This window comes from Triticum dicoccoides, chromosome 4B (assembly GCF_002162155.2).
Source record: "Triticum dicoccoides isolate Atlit2015 ecotype Zavitan chromosome 4B, WEW_v2.0, whole genome shotgun sequence".
NCBI lineage: Eukaryota > Viridiplantae > Streptophyta > Magnoliopsida > Poales > Poaceae > Triticum > Triticum dicoccoides.
This window is the reverse complement of record NC_041387.1, coordinates 6,609,806-6,619,629: the sequence shown is the minus strand read 5'-3', so window position 1 is coordinate 6,619,629 and position 9,824 is coordinate 6,609,806. Positions and strand designations below refer to the sequence as shown.

The following is a 9,824-nucleotide window of genomic DNA, read 5'->3' as shown; positions in this document are numbered from 1 at the left end:
AGTCGGGCGTCTTAGCGACACCACATAAAGGGCTTTAAAAGAAATGCCACAGTCGGGCGTCTTAGCGGCACCACATAAAGGGCTTTAAAAGAAATGCCACAGTCGGGCGTCTTAGCGACACCACATAAAGAGATTTAAAAGAAATGCCATGGTCGGGCGTCTTAGCGACACCACATAAAGGGCTTTAAAAGAAACAATCGTAATGAATATCCCGGAGGTAGAACCATTCCAGGGATATTCGACAATACCAAAATATCACGGGTTAGTTCACAACGAAAAATAAAAATCATAAATATCACAAGTCACAATTAGTGATACCTGCTCTGGTTTAACAGTTTCACCTCCGAAGACCAACACTAAGACCGACACTTGACCCATCCCAGACTGTAATCCTTAATCATGGACACGGCTATTCGAATAGGTTTAATCTCTGCAGAGGGTGTACTCTTTACCCACGAGTGACGGATTCCTTTAGTCCATCGGGACTAATTCCATCTACGGTCTTTTTGTTGGAAACACACCTAACTTGCACACACCAGCTTAACTCACATGTGTCTGGAATCACCCACGACACATGTCAAGCAAAACTCTAAGTGGGGAGGCTACAACCTCGACGTAACATGGGATCACAAAATTTATACTGCGCGCAAACTGGGGAGCTACCCCCTTCGGCTACAACCGAAACACCCATGCTCCCGGACCCGGTGGCATGACTACCGGATGCCTCCGGTATCTTCCACCATGGCCTCTCCGTACGGTTTGTGCTAGGAAAGGGGTTGACAACTTACTGAACTGTACCCTACTTGTGGTAGAGACGAGTGGTAGTACGAAGCAAGTATGGGGGTTACTGGCACAAGACTCGATCTACGGTCGACTCAGGAGGTTGTAATGTTCTTTGTAAGATTAGCATAACAATGCATACACTTCAACCAACAGATAGAAACACCACGCGACATACCCCATCATGCCATACCGGACACGACCGTCTCGACGGAGGACTAGGAACAAGACCGTGTCTACCCAAGACAGAGGCATTCCCGGCTTCCCTTCCGGTATGCATGAAAGGCATATGACGGTGATTTCCATATCAACTCATCAGCATAAAAAAATCATTAACATGCACTCATGAGTAGGATCACATCCTCACATAAAATGATGTATGCTCTTGTCAGGGTGGTGTTGTCACCGAGTCAAACAACACACACAAAAATTATACCAGGGTTCATAATGTTTGCCTTCAGGTCATGGGAAAGAAGGGTGTATTCCAAAACATCTTGAAATCTTTCTCCTCTCTTCAAAATCCTATTTTTGAAAATATATATGAATTAACACACAAAATCAAAACAGCACGAAAAGTTGTTTTGAAATTTTTTGAAATAAATCTTAAAATAAACTAGACAGTATTTGAGAGAGGTAGGAAAAAGAATTAATTTATTAGGAGTTGTAATTAATAAGATATAGCCGGTCAAAGTTTGGTCAAAATATGTTATTTAAAAATAGGCGAATTTGCGAAACGCGCTTCCACTTAACCCATGTGGACTGGGGCGGGGTCACTGACAGTGGGTCCAGGGGCCCACTGGTCAGGTTTGACCAGTCCATCCCTCCTTCTTCTTCCTTCGCCCGAACGGAGGCGGGGCGACGGCGATCAACGCCGGGGAACGGCTGCTCCCCGCGGGCTCCAGAGAGTCGAGATGGATCCGCAAGACCAGGGCGGTCCTCACGGTGGTCGTTGGTTCGGCGGGGGTGGAGGGAGTCGCCGATGGTGAGCTTCGCGGCGGAGGAGGCCTCGGTAGCAAAGTGGTTTTGGGGCTGCGGTGGTTCCCGATCGAAATCGAGTAGGGGGAAAGGTTCACGGGAGGAAGATAAGGTTCCTGGTGGAGAGAGTGGAGAGGGGGAGGCCCTGGTGGGCCAGTGGCGGCGGCAGGAGTTGCCAGAGACGGGGAAGAGAACCTTCCCGGGTCGATTGCGAGCTCGTGAAGCGCCATTGGGGTGGCCTGAGGTTGCCCGTGTGCGAGAACGGGCTCGGGGCTTCCTTAAATAGGCGAGTCTAGGCGGTTCGGCAGCGGCAGCGGATAAGGTCGCCGGCGACCGTCTTCTGTAGCTGCAGGGCATCGTGGCGAGGCTCGGGATGGCGGCAGGAGCTAGCGGACGAGCGGTTACTGCTCCAAGGGCAAGCTGGCAAGCGGAGATGGCTTGGGCGGCGCTAGCTAGCGCAGGAGCTGTCGGGCGGCGGTGGCGGCTAGCTGCTGGCCTGCCGGAGACGTGGCGAGAGCTGCGGGGCTCGTGGGTGCAGAAGGGGCCACGGCCTGCTGGCTGCGGTCGGTCACGGACCAGAGTGAGTGCGGGGCGGGACGCGGCGGCTCGGGCGCACGTGCGTGCCAAACACACGCTCTGGGCGCGCCCAGAGCATGCCCGGGACGTGCTCCATGAAATGCCAGGGCAGCCTAGAGGTCGCGGTTGAGGCTGGCAAGATACAAGGCTAGTCTAGGGTTAGCAAGGGAATCAAGGGACATGGTGGATAGGTCAGGGGCTCAAGTTCACAATGTAAACTTGAAAACATGCCAAATCTGGCTATGCACTTAGGGTGTTTGACAAAATGCCAAAGGCACCTAGGCAGTTCTTGGGGTGGCCAAATCTCCCAGAGTGGGGTCTCTTTGGATATATGAGAGGGTGGTGAAGTTAGTTTGCCAAAAGGAGAAACTTGCTAGTGCAAGTTTTGCAAAACTACAATTCTGGACAGGGAGTAAATGACATCATTACATGGACCAAAAGTGTTCCAAAGAGTGCATGCTCCTGGACTTAGGGGTTTTGCAGGGTTGACTATAAGCATGAGAAAGCACAAGGTCACTAGAGCAAGAATGAATGGGGTTGCAGTAGAAAACACAAGTCTGGTCCAGAATGAAAAAGAGGTTAGTGCACTTAATTTCTCCATAGAACATCACTAGGTTTTTGCATAAAGTAGGATGGCATGCTACCACTGACATCCCATAATTTTGGTGGAGGCTCTACAGAAATATTTAATTAGGCTATAGTGCAAAAGTGTCCACTGGACCAGATTTGAAAAACAGGTGTAAAACTCAAAATATGCAATGAAATAATTATATTATTGCACAAAAGTGATTTAGAGACATCACATGACATCTCCAAATTTTGGTTAGAGTTTTAGTTAAATATATCAAATGGTTGTAGTACAAAAAGAGCTCCAAAACTTAAAGAAAGTCATTTTAATGAATAAAGCTCAGGGTGAAATAATTTAATAATAAATCTACTGAATAAAAAAATGTTATACAGAGAGCATAGAAGTCCAATATATTTTGGAAAGTTCCACTAGGGAAAATAAAACTCCTTAACATTAAAAGAAGAGTTCTGAAATCAACAGAAAAATCCAGAATGCCAAATTTTAAAACTCCTGGCAAAATTTTAATAACTAAAACCTGGTTAAATTTTTTGGGTGTTACAATTGTGAAGCAATCTATATTTCTGTCATTCCCAAAATTCCCAGAAAAATCTCATAAATTCTTTGGGTCATATCTTCATCAAATATGTAAAAAAAAACCTTCCTTTCCTAGTTCAAAAGTAATTTAACAATATTCATTTTCCTATTCTGTTCAGAACAACACTTTGTGAAGGAAGTACCACTTTGGCTTGTCCAAATAGTATCCATTTTCTACGGTGCTTTCCTATGCCCAAATAACCATCCTCCACCAAATGCCAGCTCAATCCATTCATTATTTTGAGTCCAGCTTCAACATTCGTATTTATGTCCAGTGTGGTACTTTGCCAAGCAAGTACCATCTAGGCTCCTCCTTTTGAGCTGAAAATTTGTGAAGACAGTCTTCTTAGTAACTGATCATCCTCAGCCCAAACTCACGCCCATTAGCCATGTACATTTCTTGTACCGCTAATCAAACACTTGGCTGCTAATTCATGTTGTAATTTTCTTCCTGGCACCAACCTGGGGAGTGCCAAACCCACTAGACATGCCTAGGCCGCCAAGAACACGTGGCAACACCACGGTCACACGGTGACCACGCGGCGGGCATGCGAGTTTACGCGCTCTAGAGTTGGGGCCCTCGGCCACCACCCAAACCCCGACATATCGCCACCAAACCATGTATTTATTATTCAATAGGTACTTATGTAACTAGAAATGATTTTTGGAAAAAATAAATAGCAAACTATGAGGCAGCTGCAGTTCAAATTTGACCCGCTTCCAGCTGAATCGACGGAAATTTGTCTTTTTCACGAGAGGTGGATCAAAACTTTTTACACCATACCATTTTGTCAACTATGCATTAAATATGTCCTAGTATTTTAGAAAATTGATTTGGTCCAATTTTGCAACAATTATTTGGGAGGTCCTTCATAAAAAACCCTCCTTTTGGGCACTCGAAAAATGGAAAATGGTTTTTCATCCAAATAAAATGAAAACTTCCTTAGGCAACATTGTTTGCCATTACAATATGCACCCTTGTGCACAATATGAGATCATTTGAATAAACTATGCCATGAATGTGGCCATAAGATTGATCTCCACACGTGATAACTCGTTTCTGAGAACATTTTTTTAAAATAATTGTCATATTACAAGTTTTTTATTTTTCCTGGGAACTTGACCACATATAATGACACAATGCGAAGGTTTCCCAATTTTTCGATTTTTTTTTAATTTTTATGCTCGTTTCAAAATGCGGTCAAAACGGCGGGAATGATCGATCCTAACTAGTGGTTGAATTTTGGAAATTTTTGGTGTTTCTCTGATTAAATAGATACTTATGTACCGAGAAATGATTTTTGGAAAAAAATATAGAGCAAAATATGAGGCAGCTGCAGTTCAAATTTGACCCGTTTCCAGTTGAATCGGCGGGAATTTGTCTTTTTCACGAGAGGTGGATCAAAACTTTTGACACCCAACCATTTGGTCAATTGTGCATTAAACATGTCCTAGTATTTGATAAAATTTATTTTGTGCAATTTTGCAACAAATATATGGTAGGTCCTTCACAAAAAGAACTCATTTCGGGCACTCGAAAAATGGAAAATGGTTTTTTCGCACAAAGAAAATGAAAACTCCCTTAGGCAACATTGTTTGGAATTCCAAGAGGCACCCTTGTTCCACAGTATGAGATCATTTGAACAAACTATACCATGAATGTGGCCATAAGATTGATCATTTGGCTTGAAAGACATGAATCTTCATGCATGATAGCTCATTTATAAGAACACTTTTTTCAATTAATTATCGTATTACAAGTTTATTATTTTTCCTGGCAAATTGGCCACATATAACAACAAATGAATTTTTTGGAATTTTTTATGCCCGTTTCAAAATGCGATCAAAACGGCGGGCATGACCATTCGTAGCTAGTGGTTGAATCTTGGATTTTGTTTGCTGTTTCTATGATTAAATAGATACTTTTGTACTTAAAATGATTTTTGGAAAAAATAAAGAGCAAACTATGAGGCAGTTGCAGTTCAATTTTGTTCCGCTTCCATCTGAATCATCGAAATTTTGTCTTTTTCGTGACAGGTGGATCAAAACTTCTGACACCCAACCATTTGGTCAATTGTGCATAAAATGTGGCCTAATATTTTAGTAAAATGATTTGGTCCAATTTTGCAACAAATATATGGTAGGTCCTTCACAAAAAAACTCATTTTGGGCATTCGGAAAATGGAAAATTGATTTTTGTGTGCAATGCAAATGAAGACCACAAAATCATCATTGTTTGAAATACTAAGATACACATATGTGCACAATATTGGGTCATTTAAACATACAACATGAGGCTAATATGTTGAGTGTTTACCCGAAATAAGAGGGTAAAAAATATAAAAGAAACGGAAGAGAAAAGGCACAATTACATATGCTAGATTCTGATTGGTGGAACCATCTGTCACATGGATCGATGACATGGCAGACATCCATCCATCCATTGCTAGCAATCCAACCGTCTATTCATCTGAACAAACCCACCACACCAAACCTTACCTCACTCACCTCTCCTCCCTTCCTCCCACCTACCGCCTCCCCCTCTCTCTCTCCCCGATCTAGATCGACGCCGCCTCCCTCCCTCTCTCTCCCCGATCCAGATCGATGCCGCCTCCCTCTCTCTCCCACTTCCCGTTGCCGGCGGCGGCGCCCTCCTTCCCTCGCCCTCTTCTCCTCCCCTCCTCACGGCTCCTCCATCATGCCACGAATCCCGGCGACCCACCCCGTCTTCGCGCCCGCCCGAGTCCCATCCATGTCCGCGCCGGCTTCGTCTCTGTCTCCTTTCGTGGGAGGTGACCCGCACCCGGCCCCGCGGCTGGGGAGGGGCGGCGGCGGCCTCGTGTAGATCCCATCGAGATCCCGTCCAGATCACGGCGCGGACGCATGCCCTAGATGCCATGACCTGTCTCCCTTCCCTTCTCTACTCAGGAAGGAGAGGCTAGGCGCCGGACATGCACTCGCTCTGCCTGGGACGCCGCTCGCCATCAAGGTCACCCCCACCCCCTCTTCGATCTGCTCTTCCTCCTTTCCCTTCCCTTTCCTAACGCGCGCCATTTTCTTCCTCACGCAGGCAGGAGGCCGGCAACACGGTGGTGATGATGCCAGAGTTCAGCGCGGACAATCCCTGCTCGATTCGCCCAGGCTCGAGATACACCGATCCCTCGGCTCTGCTGGTTCTCCCCGACTTAGGTAAAGCACTCAAAGCCGTCTTCCACTCTCTCTGCTCGAGCTCGCCAGGCACGCCGTCCCTGAGGGCACACTCTCTTGTCTTAGGTTTCGTCTGGTTAACCGTCGGTGTTAATTACTGCTGCTCGTGAGCCTTGCAGTATCGTTAGTGACTCTGGGAATTTATGTACTGATGTGCTGCTACTTTTGGAATTATTGCCTGGTGTATGTCTGAATAGTACTGACGTGTTTGCAGTGCGTGAGTGTTTTTCTTTTTCTTTTTTGACAGCTTGTTTGTGGTGCCTGAATCTATACTGCTCTACTTGCTTATCGTATAGTCTAGTAGTATATATCCATTTGTTGTTACTGGATTCCATGTCTAGTGTCTTTTACTGTTCAGATGCTTTCATCCATTCCGGCTGTACTTTATGTGCATACTTGTTCCACTAGCAAATTCTCTGTAGGAAGTAGTTCAGGCTGATGTGATGCGAAAATGAGACATATGTGGCATTGACATTTTTTAAGCTTGCATGCCGTAGCTAATTTACCTGTTGATCAAATATACACCTCCATATCCCTGCAAGTAATATTTACATCCCCGCATATATCATTGTGATCGTACTTTATGTGCATAGTTGTTCTACTAGCAAATGCTCTGTAGAAAGTAGTTCAAGCTGTTATGATGTTAAAATGAGACATATGTGGCATTGACACTTTTTAAGCATGTATGCAAAGCTAATTTACCTTTTGGTCAAAGATAGTATTTTACTGAACCCTCAACATATCCCTGCACATATCTGCATGTTCTAATCTTCTGCACATGGGTTGGTATTGCAGAATGAGGCTGCTCTGGACGAAGCAGAGGACTCTGGGGAGAAGGCTTCCATCAAGGAAGCAGACAAGTACTGCAAGGCCATCATCGGGAGGCTGTCGCGCGGCGCCACCTGCCTGAAGGGCAGCCTGCTGGTCATCGCCCTTGCAGTCGGGGCTGGCTTCATGCTCTACCCCAACCTGGACCTCACCGCCGACCTGGAGCAGCTCCAGGCGATGGCGTTATTCTTGTTTGAAGCTAAGCTAGGCTACTGCAGTTCCAGCAAAAAGCAGGGGAGCAGCTCTTTTCTTTCTTCACTAATAAATTCTTGTTTGAATGCATATCCTGGGGGTGGTGAAGCTGGGAGCCTTTCCTCCCCATAAAAATGCTTTGCTCTTCATTATGAGCAGTGCCCTTATATAATTAGCTGCTAGGAGTGTTTATATACTTGATCACCATACCTCTATTGTTCTGGTTACTTTTGCTTTCTTCTATGTAGTTGTCCAGGGCATAACAGGACCAGTTTGCTAGTTGTCCAAAAAAAGATTTTACTTACTTCTACTACTCGTACTTAGTTCAAGACTTGAAGAGTTCAGTAAATAATTTTCCCAGCTTATTTAATTCTACTTATGTTCCTATGGTTGATCTCGTGGTCCCTTTGTCCGGCTTATGCATGTTGAACGCCCCCATTTAGGTTGCTTGGCCGTGTTAGGCCAAATTGTTGTTTGTCAGCATTCTGTCATTCAGTGTGCTTGTGCTTGTGCTCCGCCAATTATCAGGTACACCTCACCTCACCTTGTGTGGGTCACTTGTTAGTAGTGGATAGGATCATGCTAGGAATTGAGCTGTCGTGTTCAACTTTCTGTAGCTTGTTGTCATGTGAGCTCACCAACCCAGCTTGCATCTGCAGTAATTGTCAAGACCTCGTGTTGCATTTCTAGCTTCTGAACCTCATGCTGTGCTATTGGTTGGTTGCTTGCAGGGGCGCCAGGGAGACGACGCCGTGCAGCCTGATCTACAGCTCGAAGACGATGAGCACCCCAGGCTGGGCGACCGGAGCCAGGAACCATTCCCGACGCAGCTCTCTCGAGATGGACGAGTTCTTCGCTGCCGCCACCGAGCAGCAGCAACACCAGAGCTTCAGGGAGAAGTAAGAAGAACTCTGCTTCCTTCTCTTCTTCACCTGAACTATACATACTGTAAAAAGAAACTTGCTAACACTAGACTGTTTTGTTGTAATAATCAGGTATAACTTCTGCTCCCGGGATGGTACGAGTGGACGGTGCTAGACTGCTAGGGCTCTCGAGGTTGATCTCTGTAATTGTTCTGTTGTAATGCTAGAATGTTCTGTTGTGCTAGACTGTTCTGTTGTAATGACCAGCCAGCCCCAAACGACCGGCCACCATCAGCAGCAGCAGCAGCATATCATGTCATGGGCGCCATGCAAATGCAGTCAGTCAGTAGTAGCTCAGCCAGCCAGCCAGCCTCTTGAGTCAGTATTGCTGGAATGAATGGTTGTAATATAATAGCATTGCACGTTGCTTTGAAAATGTATATGGCATAATAATTTTTTCTGGATTGGATCAATTTTTTCGGAACTGGGCTAGGCCCAACTTATATTGGACAATTATTTTTGAGGAAAAACATGAGAGGCCCAGCAAAGAAATGGCCTAGAAAAATACATGATCAAAAAGAAAACCTGCTATTAAAAGGGCCACGCAAAGAAATCAATAAGGCTGAATTGTTGGGCCAGACTCATGTAGCTAATAAAAGCACAGGAAAAAAATACATTAAAAATGCCGAATTGTTGGGCTAGGCCCATGTAGAAAATCGAATTGGACCAGGCCGATTCTTGTGCCACATCAGATTGACACGTCAGATGCCTACGTGGCCTGGGAAGGCTGCTAGTGACCAAAACAATACAGTAGGCATATTTTGGTCATAAACGTCTACGACCATTCCAGAAGAAAGGTCAAAAATGTCAGTTTACGACCGCTAGCTTTTGACCTTCTGGTTTTGGTCACAAAAAGGTCACAAATGGAAAACTATGACCATTCAGTGACCAATAGTGGTGGTCACAAGTTGACATATTTCTTGTAGTGGTCAGCACGCACCGGAGAGCGGCCAGCCGCGCGGACCAGCGAGCGCCGATCAGAGCGGGGCTACGAGCGCCGCGAGTCCCGCGGCGGCGACCGGCGGGCATCACAGGGGGGGGGAGCGACAGGAATCACGCGGAGGGGAGCGGCGGGCTTCGCGGCCAGGGGAACGTCGGGCGTCGCGGTCGTCGCGGTTGGCCAGCTGGCGGCGGAGGTCGGCCTCGCGCCGCTGGCCCTCCGGCGAGGCACGACCAAACGG

At 46.0% G+C, this 9,824-nt stretch overlaps 1 long non-coding RNA gene across 1 annotated transcript; it reads left to right on the top strand.

Annotated features, from left to right (window-relative positions):
* Positions 1-6,110: 6,110 nt before the first annotated feature.
* LOC119293172 lies at positions 6,111-8,962 on the top strand. Its single transcript, XR_005142973.1, has 4 exons — positions 6,111-6,482; positions 6,564-6,682; positions 7,496-8,619; positions 8,716-8,962. It is a non-coding gene; the product is annotated as an uncharacterized LOC119293172 (long non-coding RNA).
* Positions 8,963-9,824: the final 862 nt, after the last annotated feature.